Source organism: Chlorocebus sabaeus, chromosome 14 (assembly GCF_047675955.1).
Source record: "Chlorocebus sabaeus isolate Y175 chromosome 14, mChlSab1.0.hap1, whole genome shotgun sequence".
Lineage (NCBI taxonomy): Eukaryota > Metazoa > Chordata > Mammalia > Primates > Cercopithecidae > Chlorocebus > Chlorocebus sabaeus.
The window spans coordinates 44,154,291-44,169,234 of record NC_132917.1 but is presented as its reverse complement, the minus strand read 5'-3'; the positions used below and the strand labels follow the sequence as shown (position 1 = coordinate 44,169,234).

Sequence of the window (14,944 nt, the reverse complement as noted above, 5' to 3'; positions counted from 1 at the left end):
TGTGTTTTCATTATATAAAGGGAAGTTCTTAACTTTTTTAAAGCCAAAAAACCCACACAGTATAGAGAATCTTCAAGTTGAAAAATCATCACCTTCCAGAACCACACTCAACAATACATAAATTTACTCTATAACAGCACAAAAAAATCAGAACTTCAGTCACAAAGAACTAGCCAATCTTCAGGTCTGCTGTTCCATCTACAGGCAGTTATGAATGTCAGTGAGCAAAGTTTTTGTATCTTTTGCCCACTAATCTGAATTCTAACACCTTTAATTCTAATCCCTCTTCACTTAACTCTTTTAAATATTTGACTTGACATTGATATTTTATTAATACTTATGAAAAATACTCTTTGTTATATACAAATAGACTCAATCGTGCAATAGGTCATAGAGTTTGAGTTTCTCAGGGAAAAAACAAATTAGTGCTAATCCATCTACAATCCTCTACATTCTCTCCCAGCTGGAGTTCTTTAGAATGTTATAAAAGTTTATAATAACCATTGATAATTCATAAACATTTACTTCAACATTCACTTTGTCATTTACAATTTGTCATAAATGATATATAGAATTATGGACTGAAGTGTGCCTCCTACTTCCCCCAAATTCTTATGCTGAAGCCCTAACCCTGGTACCTCAAAAGGTGACTATATTTAGAGATAGGACTTTTAAAGGTAATTTAGTTAAAATAGGGTCATTAGGGTGGGCTCTAAAGCAATGTGACTGGTTTCTTTATAAGAAGAGGGGGTATTGGGAATTTCACCCCCATCCCCGACAGCAGCAGCTACAGCAAGACCCAACCAAGGAGTGTCTGAGCTCACACATGCCTAGCCCTGCCCCTGCCTGATGGTCCTTCCCTACCTACCCTGATAGCTGAAGGCAAAGGGCATATACTCTTGGGAGGTCTAGGGCCCCACCCACCGCCAGTTCCTCTCCATACTACTACAGTTGATGTTCTCTGGAAAGCGCCACCTCCCAGCAGGAGGCCAACCGGCACAAAAATAGAGCATTAACCACCAAAGCTAAGAACCCTCACAGACTCCATTGTACTCCCCTGCCCCACCACCTCCACCAGAACAGGTGCTGGTATTCACAGCTAAGAGACCCATAGACAGTTCACATCACAAGACTCTGTGCAGACAACCCCCAGTACCAGCCCAGGGCCAGGTAGACTCACTGGGTAGCTTGAACCCAGGAGAGACAACAATCACAGCAGTTCTGCTCATAGGAAGGAAGCCACATCCAGAGGAAAAAGGGGAGAGAGTACTACATCAAGGGAACACCCAGTGGGACAAAAGAATGTGAACAACAGCCTTCAGCCCTAGACCTTCCCTCTGACGGAGCCTACCCAAATGAGAAGGAACCAGAAAAACAATCCCGTTAATGTGACTAAACAAGGCTCATTAATACCCCCAAAAAATCACACTAGTTCACCAGAAATGGATCCTGACCAAGAAGAAATCCCTGATTTACCTGAAAAAGAATTCAGGAAGTTAGTTATTAAACTAATCAGGAAGGCACCAGAGAAAGGCAAAGCCAAATGCAAGCAAATCCAAAAGAAAAATATAAGAAGTGAAGGGAGAAATATTCAAGGAAATAGATGGCATAAAGAAAAAACAGTCAAAACATCAGGAAACCTCAGACACACTTTTAGAAATGTGAAATGCTCTGGAAAGTCTCAGCAATAGAATTGAGTAAGTAGAAGAAAGAAATTCCGAGCTCAAAAAGAAGATCTTAGAATTAACCCAATCCAACAAAGACAAACAGAAAAAGAATAAGAAAATATGAACAAAGCCTTCAAGAAGTCCGGGATTATGTTAAACAACCAAACTGAAGAATAATCGGTGTTCCCGAGGAAGAAGCTTGGAAAACATATTTGGGGGAATAATCAAGGAAAATTTCCCCAGTCTTGCTAGAGACCTAGACATCCAACTACAAGAAGCTCAAGCTCTGGGAAATTCATCACAAAAGGATCATCACCTAGGCACATTGCCATCAGATTACCCAAAGCTAAGATGGAGGAAAGAATTTTAAGAGCTGTGAGACAAAAGCACCAGGTAACCTATAAAGAAAACCCTATCAGATCAACAGCAGATTTATCAGCAGAAACCCTACAATGCAGAAGGGACTGGGGCCCTATCTTCTGCCTCCTCAAACAAAACAATTATCAGCCAAGAATTTTGTATCCAGTGAAACTAGGCATCATATATGTAGGTATCATATATGAAGGAAATTACAGCCTTTTTCAGACAAACAAATACTGAGAGAATTTGCCATTACCAACCCACCACCACAAGAACTGCTAAAAAGAGCTCTAAATCTTGAAATAAATCCTGGAAACACATCAAAGTAGAACCTCTTTAAAGCATAAATCACATAGGACCTATAAAACAAAAATACAAGTGAAAAAGCAAAAACAAAAGAAACCAAAGTACTCAGGCAACAAAGAGTACAATGAATGCAAGGGTACCTCACATTTCACTACTAACAATGAATGTAAACGGCCTAAATGCTCCACTTAAAAGACGCAGAACCACAAAATAGATAAGAACTCACCAACGAACTATCTGCTGCCTTCAGGAGACTCATCTAACACATAAGGACTCATACTTAAAGGGGTGGAAAAAGGCATTTCATGCAAATGGATACCCAAAACTAGCAGGGGTAGCTATTCTTATATCAGACAAAATAAACCTTAAAGCAACAGCAGTTAAAAGAGACAAAGAAGGATATTATATAATGGTAAAAGGCCTTGTCCAACAGGAAAATATCACAATCCTAAACATATATGTACCTAACACTGGAGCTCACAAATTTATAAAACAATTACTAATGCCAAAGAAATGAGATAGACAGCAACACAATAATAGTAGAGGACTTCAATACTCCAGTGATAGCACTAGACAAGTCATCAAGACAGAAAGTCAACAAAGAAACAACAGATTTAAACTATACCTTGGAACAAATGGACTTAACAGATATATACAGAACATTTCGTGCAACAACTGCAGAATAAACATTTTATGCAACAGCACATGGAACTTTCTCCAAGACAGACCATACGATAGGCCATAAAATGAGCCTCAATACATTTAAGAAAACTGGAATTATATCAAACGCTCTCTCAGACTACAGTGGAATAAAACTGGAAATCAACTCCAAAAGGGACCTTCAAAACCGTGCAAATAGATGAAAATTAAATAACCTGCTCCTAAATGAGCACTGGGTCAAAAATGAAATCAAGATGAAAATTAAAAAATTATTCAAACTGAATAACAATAATGACACAACCTATCAAAATCTCTGGGATACAGCAAAGGTGATGCTAAGAGGAAAGTTCATAGCCCTAAACGCCTACATCAAAAAGACTGAAAGAGCACAAACTGACATTCTAAGGTCACACCTCAAGGAACTAGAGAAACAAGAATAAACCAAACCCAAACACAGCAGAAGAAAGAAAATAACCAAGATCAGAGCAGAACTAAATGAAATGGAAACAACTACAAAATACAAAAGACAAATGAAACAAAAAGCTGGTTCTTTGAAAAGATAGATAAAATTGATAGACCATTAGCAAGATTAACCAAGAAAAAAAAAAAAAAGAAAATCCAAATAACCTCACTAGGAAACAGGAGATATTGCAAGTGACACCACTGAAATAGAAAAGATTATTCAAGACTACTACATTTATGCACACAAAGTAGAAAAACACAAAGAGACTGGTAAATTCCTAGAAAAATATAACTCTCCTAGCTTAAATCAGGAAAAATTAGATACCCTGAGGCACCCAGCTAGCCCAGTCAGTAAAGCATGAGAATTAGATACCCTGAACAGACCAGTAACAAGCAGTGAGATTGAAATGGTAATTTTTAAATTACCAATTAAAAAAAAGTCCAGGACCAGATGCATTCACAGCAGAATTCTACCAGACATTCAAAGAATTGGTACCAATCCTTTTGACACGATTCCACAAGATAAAGAAAGAAGAAACCCTCCCTAATTCATTCTATGAAGCCAGCATCACTCTAATACCAAAACCAGGGACAGACATAACCAAAAAAGAAAACTACAGACTGATATCCTTGATGAACACAGATGTTAAAATCCTTAACAAAATACCAGTTAACCGAATCCAACAACATATCAAAAAGATAATCCACCATGATCAAGTGGGTTTCACACCAGGAATGCAGGGATGCCTTAACATATGTAAGTCAATAAATGTGATATACCACATAGACAGAATTAAAAACAAAAATCACATGATCATCTCAATAGATGCAGAAAAAGCATTCGACAAAATCCAGCATCCCTTTATGATTAAAACTCTCAGCAAAATTGGCATACAAGGGACATTCCTTAATGTAATGAAAGCCATCTATGATAAACCCACAGCCAGCATAATACTGAATGGGGAAAAGCTGAAAGCAGTCCCTCTGAGAACAGGAACAAGATAAGGATGCCCACTTTTACCACTCCTCTTCAACATAAGTCCTAGCCAGAGCGATCACAAGAGAAAGAAATAAAGGGCATCCAAATCAGTAAAGAGGAAGTCAAATTGTCACTGTTTGCTGATGATATGATCATTTACCTTGAAAACCCTAAAGACTCCTCCAGTAAGCTCCTAGAACTGATACAAGAATTCAGCAAAGTTTCCAAATACAAGATTAATGTACACAAATCAGTAGTTCTTCTATACACCAACAGCGACCAAGTGGAGAATCAAATCAAGAACTCAACCCTTTTTTACAATAGCTGCAAAAAAATAAAAATAAAATACTTAGGAATATACCTAACCAAGGAGTCAAAAGACCTCTATAAGGAAAACTACAAAACATAGCGAAAGAAATCACAGATCACACAAAAAATTGGAAACACATCCCATGTTCATGGATGGGTAGAATCAATATGGTGAAAATGACCATACTGCCAAAAGCAATCTACAAATTCAATTCAATCCCCATCAAAATACCACCATCATTCTTCACAGAATTAGAAAAAACAATTCTAAAATTGATATGGAACCAAAAAAGAGTCTGCACAGCCAAAGCAAGACTAAGCAAAAAGAACAAATCTGGAGGCATCACACTACCTGATTTCAAACTATACTATAAAGCCATAGTCACTAAAACTGTGTGGTACTGGTATAAAAATAAGCACATAGACCATTGGAACAGAATAGAGAACCCAGAAATAAATCCAAACACTTGCAGTCAATTGATCTTTGACAAAGTAAACAAAACATAAAGTAGGGGAAAGGACACCATTTTCAACAAATGGTGCTGCGATAATTGGCTAGCCATATGCAGAGAATGAAACTGGATCCTCATCTCACCTTGTACAAAATCAACTTAGGATGGATTGAGGACTTAAATCTAAGACCTGAAACTATAAAAATTCTAGAGGATAACATTGGAAAAACCCTTCCAGACATTGTCTTAGGCAAGGATTTCATGACCAAGAACCCAAAAGCAACTGCAAAAAACAAAACAAAACAAAACAAACAAACAAACAAAACAAAGACAAAGAGCTGAGACCTAATTAAACTAAGGAGCTTTTGCACAGCAAAAGCAACAGTCAGCAGAGTAAACAGACAACCCAGAGAGTGGAAGAAAATCTTCACAATCTAAACATCTGACAAAGGCCCAATATTCAGAATCTACAACAAACTCAAACAAATCAGTAAGAAAAAAACAAACAATCCCATCAAAAAGTGGACTAAGGACATGAATAGACAATTCTCAAAAGAAGATAGACAAATGGCCAACAAATATATGAAAAAATGCTCAACATCACTAGTGATCAGGGAAAAGCAAATCAAAAGCACAGTGCGATACCACCTTACTTCTGCAAGAATGGCCATAATCAAAAAGTCAAAAAACAATAGATACTGGCGTGGATGCTGTGATCAGGGAACACCTCTACATTGCTGGTGGGAATGTAAACTGGTACAACCACTACGGAAACAGTGTGGAGATTCCTTAAAGAAGTAAAAGTAGAACTACCATTTGATCCAGCAATCCCACTACTGGCTATCTACCCAGAGGAAAATAAGTCATTATTCGAAAAAGACACTTGCATGTTTATAGCAGCACAATTCACAATTGCAAAATCATGGAACCATCCCAAATGTCCATCAATCAACGAGTAGATAAAGAAACTGCGGTATATATATATACATTGGAATACTATAAAGAGGAATGAAGTAGGAGCATTTGCAGTGACCTGGATGGGATTGGAGACTATTATTCTATATGAAGTAACTCAGGAATGGAAAACCAAACATCATATATTCTCACTGGTATATGGGAGCTAAGCTATGAGGACACAGAGGCATAAGAATGATACAATGGACTTTGGGGACTTGCAGGGAAGAGTGGGAGGGGAGCGAGGGATAAATAAATGTGGTACACTGTATACTGCTCGGCTGATGGGTGAACCAAAATCTCACAAAACACCACAAAAGAACTTATTCATGTAACCAAATGCCACCTGTAACCCAATAATTTATGGAAAAAAATTAAAATTAAAATTAAAAATTTTTAAAAGAGGTCAGGTGTGGTGGCTCATGCCTGTAATCCCAGCACTTTGGGAGGCCAAGGCAGGCGGATCACAAAGTCAGGAGTTTGAGATCAGCTTGGTCAATATGGTGAAACCCCATCTCTAATAAAAATACAAAAATTAGCTGAGTGTGGTGGCGTGTGCCTGTAGTCCCAGCCTCTCGGAAGGCTGAGGCAGGAGAATTGCTTAAACCTGGGAGGTAAAGGATCGAGTGGGCCGAGATCGCACCACTGCACTCCAGGCCTGGGCAACAGAGGGAGATTCTGTCTCAAAAAGTAAAAATAAAATAAAATAAAATAAATTATCAACTGAAAAAAAAGAGGAGGTAGGACACAGAGACAACAGGGTCGTGCACACACAGAGAAATGGCCTCTGAAAAGGCAGTGTGAGAGCGGCCATCTGCAAGCCAAGGGAAGAGGCCTCAGAAGAAACTAAACCTGCCAACACCTTGATCTCAGACTTCTAGCTCCCAAAGCTGCAAAAACTAAATTTCTGTCGTTTAAGCCCCCCAGTATGTGGTGTTTTGTTTTGGCAGCCCAGCAAACTAAAACATAGTAAGAGAATACGTGTACATTGTATTACCCTTTCCATAAAAATAGAGCTTTTCTTTATTTCTGCCATAGAGGCCCAGTTCTTTGACAGGGTGATTAAATGAGATGAAAAAAGTTATTTGCAATCTGACTGACCAAATAAGCACTAGGCCCCAAAGTATCGTAATCTAAAGAAACAAGGTCACCAATCACAAATAAAACAATCATAATAACTTAATAATTCTTTGTCTTTTCTGGGCCTATAAGATTCTAGGTATAGATGAGGTTATTTACACTAATATGGAAAACTACAGTAAATACTGAGATAAGATGAAAAGGAGCAAAATACTTAACCTCCAAAATGCAAGATGACTCACACCTATAATTCCAGCACTTTAGGAGGTCAAGGTGGGTAGAATCACCTAACGTCAGGAGTTTGAGACCAGCCTGGCCAACATGGTGAAACTCCATCTCTACTCAAAATACAAAAATTAGCCGGGTATAGTGGCAAGCACCTGTAATCCCAGCTATTCAGGGGCTGAGGCAGGAGAATCGCTTGGACCCGGGAGGCAGAGGTTGCTGTGAGCCGAGATTGTGCCATTGTACTCCAGCCTGGGTGACAAGAGAGAAACTCTATCTCAAAAAAAAAAAAAAAAAAAAAAAAGTAAGATGAAACTATTAAAATTATCAACAATATAGTATAGAAATAAAAAAAAAAAAGTTTTAATACAAAAGCAATATATGGTTCCTTCAAGAAAAAAACTGCTCATAATCCTAACATGGAGAGATAACATTAGAATTTTGGTATGCAGCCTTCAAATCTTATTCTATGTTCACATATTCCTTTTATGAAAGAACGAAAAGCACTTGTCCATATTGTTTTGCAATTTGTTATTCACCAATTATAAACAGTTTTATTATGTTACGTATTATAAACAGTTTCCCACATCGTTAAGTAATATCCCATAACATGATTTTAATGGCTGCCAAGTTCTATGGATGTCTGCAGCATAATTTGTTGAACCAGAACTTTATGTTAGATTTTAAGATTGTGCCCAATTTTGTGCTATTGTGCACATTGCTGCAGTGAACATTCTTGTGGAAAACAGCAAATCTATTTCTGATTGTTTACTTAAGATAAATTGCTAAAAGGGGAATTGTTTATGGCCTAATTTTAATAAGAATATTCTCTTCCTCTTGCATCTCTCTTTCTCTCTCTCTCTCTCAAATATCAGGATGAAAAAAATATTTGTAATTAAATCTGAAACAAGTATAAATAACATGCACATACTTTGTAATAATGGTAAATTTTTTATATTTCTAAAAAACAGATAATAGAAGTGAAGTACATGTTTTAAAAGTTAGAAACACTATTCATAATAAAAAATTTGATTTCCAGACTTATCACTGAAGCAAACCTTGTCATTCTTGAAAGCACTATTTCTTTTTTGAGACGGAGTCTTGCACTGTTGCCTGGGGTGGAGTGCAATGGCGCGATCTCAGTTCACTGCAACCTCTGCCTCCCCGGTTCAAGCAATTCTCCTGCCTCAGCCTCCCAAGTAGCTGGGATTACAGGTGTCTGCCACCACACCTGGCTAATTTTTGTATTTTTAGTAGAAACGGGGTTTCACTATGTTGACCAGGCTGGTCTCAAACTCCTGACCTCATGATCCACCTGCCTCAGCCTCCTAAAGTGATGGGATTACAAGCGTGAGCCACTGCTCCCGGCCAAAAGCATTATTTCTCAAAGCAAAGAAACAGAAAGTTTACCCTATGACCTTTTTAAGTGGGTAGGCAGTGGAGAAACAGTAAACCTTATCTTATATCTCTAAGATACTTATAAAAATGAAATCAATTATCCATGAAATTATCAGGGTTTAAAAACCCTAGAAGATGGCATCTTATGAAAGAATAATGTTAATTATCACTATTTTCAAAACTATAAGAAGTTAGTTCTCCTTATATGAAAACTGCTATCAATGTAGTATGACAAAGATTCAGTTTGGTTACTTCAAGTTCCCTTTCATTTGTTCCAAACTTAAGGACTGTTCTTTTTCACTGAGTCATCTATTTTATTCAAGCATCAACTCTATAAGCTCTTGTCTAGTCTTAGCTTTTCAGCTATTTACCTAGGTCCTGTCTGATCTCTGTGGTTCGATAGTAATGCCTATAACGAAAGAAACTCCTCAAACTTAAATCCTTAAAAACTTCAGTCTTAGCATTATACTTGTAATTAATGTTATGTGACAATGACAATTTTTTGCCAACATATTCAGAGTATAAAAAGTTCACTCTATCTTTGTCCTAAACTTCAAAGCTTTATCCCAAACCATTACCAATGGCCAGATTCTTCTCCACAGGGCCTAACAATTTTTTTCACAAGCACTTAAAGCTATCCTAGAATTGAGAAACTTTGAGTTTCTTCCTAAAAATGGCCTGCTGAGTAAGGACTGAGGAACAAGTCACTGGGGCAGATAATTATTTGAAGAGGGAAAAAGAAAAGCTGCTAGAGGAAAAGTCTGAAGCCTAAATGTGTCAAGAGGGTGAAACTAGAGGTTAAAAGCAAGCCATGGCTAAATATGACATTAAAATTATAGATAACAAATGAAAAAATAGATATGTTAGACCTCATCAAAATTAAAAATTTTGTGCATTAAAAGATACTACATATCAAGAAAGTGAAAAGAAAATGCACAGGCTAGGAGAAAACATTTGCAAATATCACATGTATGGTAGGCTCTAATATCCAGAATATATAAAAATAACTCAGACAATAAAAAGAGACAGCTCAATTAAAAACAGATAAAGGCAGGAGTGCAAAAGTCCCATTGGAAAGAAAATAAAAAATTAAAAAAAAAAAAAAAAAAAAAAAAAAACAAGCAAAGAACTTGAATAGGCATGTCTCAAAAAAAAAAAAAATACGCCGGGCGCGGTGGCTCAAGCCTGTAATCCCAGCACTTTGGGAGGCCGAGACGGGCGGATCACGAGGTCAGGAGATCGAGACCATCCTGGCTAACATGGTGAAACCCCGTCTCTACTAAAAAATACAAAAAACTAGCCGGGCGAGGTGGTGGGCGCCTGTAGTCCCAGCTACTTGGGAGGCTGAGGCAGGAGAATGGCGTGAACCCGGGAGGCGGAGCTTGCAGTGAGCTGAGATCCGGCCACTGCGCTCCAGCCTGGGCGACAGAGCAAGACTCCGTCTCAAAACAAACAAACAAAAAAAAAAAAAAAAAAAAAATACAAATGGCGAATGAGCACATGAAAAGATGTTCAACATCATTAGACAATAGAGAAATGCATATCAAAACCACAGAGAGATATCACTTCATATCCACTATGAGGGTTATAATTTTTTTAAAAGAGAAGAAAAATTAACAAGTGCTTCACTGATAAGCATAGGGAGAAACTAAAACACTCATACATTCCTAGAATATAAAATCGTACAGCACTATGAAAAATAGTTGGCTATTCCTCAAAAAGTTAAACATAGAGTTACCATATGACCCAGCAATTCCACTCCTAGGTACATAGTCAAGAGAATTAAAAGCATATGTTCACACAAAAACTTGTACATGCATATTCATAGTGTTATTACTCATAATAGCCAAAAAGTAGAAACAATCCAAATGTTCATCAACTGATGAAAAAATAAACAAAATACATTAGCCATACAGTGGGATATTAGCCATAAAAAAGGAATGAGGCACCGATATGTGGTACAATATGGCTGAATCTTAAATTTAAAAATACTATGCTCAGTGACAGAAGACAGACATAAAGGGCCACATATTGTAGGATTCCATTTACGTAAAGTGTCCAGAACAGACGATACATAGAGTCAGAAAGTCAATTACTGTTGCCAGGGACTAGGGGAAGGAGGAGAATGAGGAGTTATAGCCAATGTATATGCGGTTTCTTTTCAGGGTAATGAAAAAGTTCTGGAATAGTGATGAAGGCCGAACAACATTGTAAATATACTTAGCCACTGAATTTCATACTTTAAAATGATGAAAATAGTAAATTTTGTTATGTAAATTGTATTGTGAGTAAAAGAAAATTGATCCAAAAATACAAAGTAAGCCAGAGAGTAGAATGCGTCCTAAAAGGCTGCAGAAGAACAAAGAGGAGAGGTTTTCAGAAGGTTTGAAAAACTTAATTCTAGGCTGGGTACAGCGGCTTATGCCTGTAATCCCAGCACTTTGGGAGGCCGAGGCAGGTGGATCACAAGGTCAAGAGATTGAGATCATCCTGGCCAATATGGTGAAACCCCGTCTCTACTAAAAATACAAAAATTAGCTGGGCATGGTGGTGTGCACCTGTAGTCCCAGCTACTCAGGAGGCTGAGGCAAGAAAATCACCTGAAGCCAGGAGGCAGAGGTTGCAGTGAGCCAAGATCATGCCACTGCACTCCAGCCTGGTGACAGAGTGAGACTCTGTCTCAAAATAAACAAACAAACAAACAAATAAACTTAATTCTAGATGCTTTGGAGTTCTTTCAAAAATAAGTGGTTAAAAAATAAAAATTTTTAAAATAAATAGCTAAAGAGATGTTTTCTAGTCTTACATCTACGAGTTGTAGGAAATTAGTAGATGGTTTCTACATGTACTATATTGGAATTTGGAAAATGTTTAAGGGAACATTTCAATGTACTGAAACAGTATATTTATATGTAAGCACACTACGTAAAAAAAATTGTGATGAGATTTAAAACAAATTAGAAAACTAAGTTATAGTAGCCCATATCTATGATTTAACATCCATAAAAATGTGACACAATGGAATTCACAGTTTTCTGGAAAGTATGGATCATATTTTACAGGTCCTAAAAAACACTGTTTTATTACTAACGCTCAGCTCTGTTGTTAATATCACTACTAACATTAAAACTATGCTTTTAAATATAGATGCAGTATTCATATTTGTCTCAGATGCCAGCCTTGCCAAGCTCTATATAGGCACCTAGGTTATACCACACATACAAAAATAATATGTCATACATCTAATTCATAAGCAAACCATCTAATCACTAGTTTTTATTTACTGAACATTCACAAGCTACATAACTAAAATAATGAAGTGAGGGTTTGGTCTTTTTCTTTCCCTAGAAATGGAAGGTATGATCTCGGTGTAGTGCATTTGTTGTAATAGAAAGATGCAACACAGTCAAAGACAAAGTCATTCTTGACTTTTTGCCCATTCTAAGTTCCCAGGACAAGCCAAAAGTCAAGAGTTCTAGCCTTCTAATTCAGCAATTACCATAGCAACAGCAGTCTTATTCAAACAAAGGAGGACAGTTCAGGCCTCTCAGCTTTTTCTATACCTAAGGCATGCATACACTTATAAATGAATAACTCAGGCACTTACATGGTTCCATATATAATGGAAGTAATTTAAAGCTTCCAGAATATGCAAACTCCTGCTGTGCTGAAATTAAGTTGGAATATGAGAGATAGGAACAATTTCTTGTGTCTACACAGCAAGCTTTATACAATAGATTACAGTTTATGAGACAGGGAAAAGGAAATTTTGATTAAAGAATTTTAGTATAAACATCTCCTGGTATCTCTTCGTTTATAAATTTGCATCCATCTAATAACAAGAGCCTCTTCTACAAAGTTCTAAGAAATAAAGTACCAAATGCCAGGCATAGTGGCTCATGCCTGTAATCCCACCACTTTGGGAGGGCAGGGCAGGCAGATCCCTTGACCCCAGCAGTTTGAGACCAGCTTGGGCAACACAGCAAAACTCCATCTCTACAAAATATACAAAACTTACTGGGCATGGTGGCATGTAACTGTAGTCCTAGCTACTTGGGAGACTAAGGCAGGAGGATTGCTTGAGCCTGGGAGGTCAAGAGTTCAGTGAGCTATGATCATGCCACTGCACACCAGCCTGGGCAATACAGTGAGACCATCTCAAAAAAGAGAAAGAAAGAAAGTACCAGAAAGGCAAGAATATTTTGTCAAGAAACAAAATCCAGGAGTCATACCATGGATTTTCATTTTAAAACTCTCTACACTTAATTTGAAACAAAGAGTCGACCATTCACAGGTAGACAAAGACGACAACAAACCTTGGGAGTTTCGTAACCTAACTTTTACATTGTTTAAACCTTAGCTTCAGATAAAAAGTCACTAAGGGAAAATTATTCCTTCATTTTAAGTATCATCATAGAAGGCTGACAGAAAATAATGGTCAAAGTTCTTATTAAGGCCGCTGCTTATATAAACAAGATACAAGTAGGTATTTTGAATTCACAAATACCTAGGTATTAACCCTCTTGGGGGTATTCATTTCAACTCTAATAAAACTTTAAGGAGACAGAAATTAATGGGTAGCAATAGTTTAAGATAGACAAAACTAATAAGTATTTATAACAAGTTCTGATCACCCTGTGTGTGTTATCTCTGTTAAGCTGTGGCAGGTGATCTCAGGCGGTGAGAACTGAGAAAGTGAAAATGGGGTTTACAATTATGATAACATCCCCAGTGTCTCTTTTTGTTGTTGTTTTTTTTGAGACAGAGTCTCACTCTGTCACCCAGGCTGTAGTTCAGTGGCACAATCTCATCTGACTGCAACCTCCACTCCCAGGTTCAAGCAATTCTCATGTGTTAGCCACCGAGTAACTGGGATTACAGGCATGAACCACCATGCCTAGCTATTTTTTTTCGTATTTTTAGTAGAGACAGGGTTTCAGCAGGTTGGCCAGGCTGGTCTCGAACTCCTAGGCTCAAGGGATCCACCCTTCTCAGGCTCCCAAAAGTGCTGAAACTACAGGCATGAGCCACTGTGCCCAGCCCAACATCTCCAATGCTTAGCCCCTTAATAGAACCTGGAGTAGTCTGGGCATGGTGGCTCACACCTGTAATTCCAGCACTTTGGGAAGTCAAGGCAGGTAGGTCACTTGATTTCAGGAGTTCAAAACCAGCCTGGCCAAGATGGTAAAACCCTATCTCTACTAAAAATACAAAAAAATTGGCCAGGTGTGGTGGCACACACCTGTAATCCCAGCTACTCAGGAGGCTGAGGCAGGAGAGTCACTTGAACCCCAGAGGTAAAGGTAGCAGTGAGCTGAGAATGGGCCACTGCACTCCAACCTGGGTGACAGGTTGAGGCTCCTTCTAAAAGAAAAAAAAAAAACAAACAACAACCTGGAGCAGATCCACCATATACTATGTATTGATAATCATTCCTCCAGTTAAAGATTGCAATGGCCTTCTCAGTAGCCTCTGATGATTCTGTCTTGCTCTTTCTCATCCTGCGTATTTTCTAGTACCTTTGCCATCATCTGGGCATCCCCTTCTCCCAGAACTTTCTAGTACTTCCAGATCCAGTTTTTTAAAAAATCATTTCCAAAAATCACTCCTACCTCTAAACTTCTATTAAGTGTGAGTATTCCACTCATTTTAAATGTAGTTATGCACAGCTTGGTGAGAGTTCTTAGACTGGATAGCTAACTTTCCTTATTTAATTATTTTTATTATTTAACTTTTATGTATTTCAGCTCCTTGAGCATAGTATTGTATATTTATATTTCTTTCTGTTTATATATATATATATATGGTGCTATTAAATATTTATTGGTTTGAATTTAACACTATTCATCACTTTTTTTTCAATCATCATTACTGATGATTAAATAAACTTAAAAAATATAGAGGAAGATGAGAGTACTCCACTTCATTTCAAAACTAGTTCTAAACCACTGCTTTGGGCTATTGCAAGTAATATTAAAAAACAAAACAAAAAAGAACCCCTGGCCAGGCATGGTGGCTCAAGCCTGTAATCCCTAAAGGGGTCTCGCTCTGTCACCCAAACTGGAGTGCAGCAGCATGATCATGGCTCACTG

General features: G+C 37.6%; 1 protein-coding gene across 2 annotated transcripts in view; it reads right to left on the bottom strand.

The window, feature by feature from the left end:
* CAMKMT (calmodulin-lysine N-methyltransferase) overlaps positions 1–14,944 on the bottom strand; it is a 418,274-nt gene that overhangs the window by 388,887 nt on the left and 14,443 nt on the right. The window lies entirely within an intron of this gene.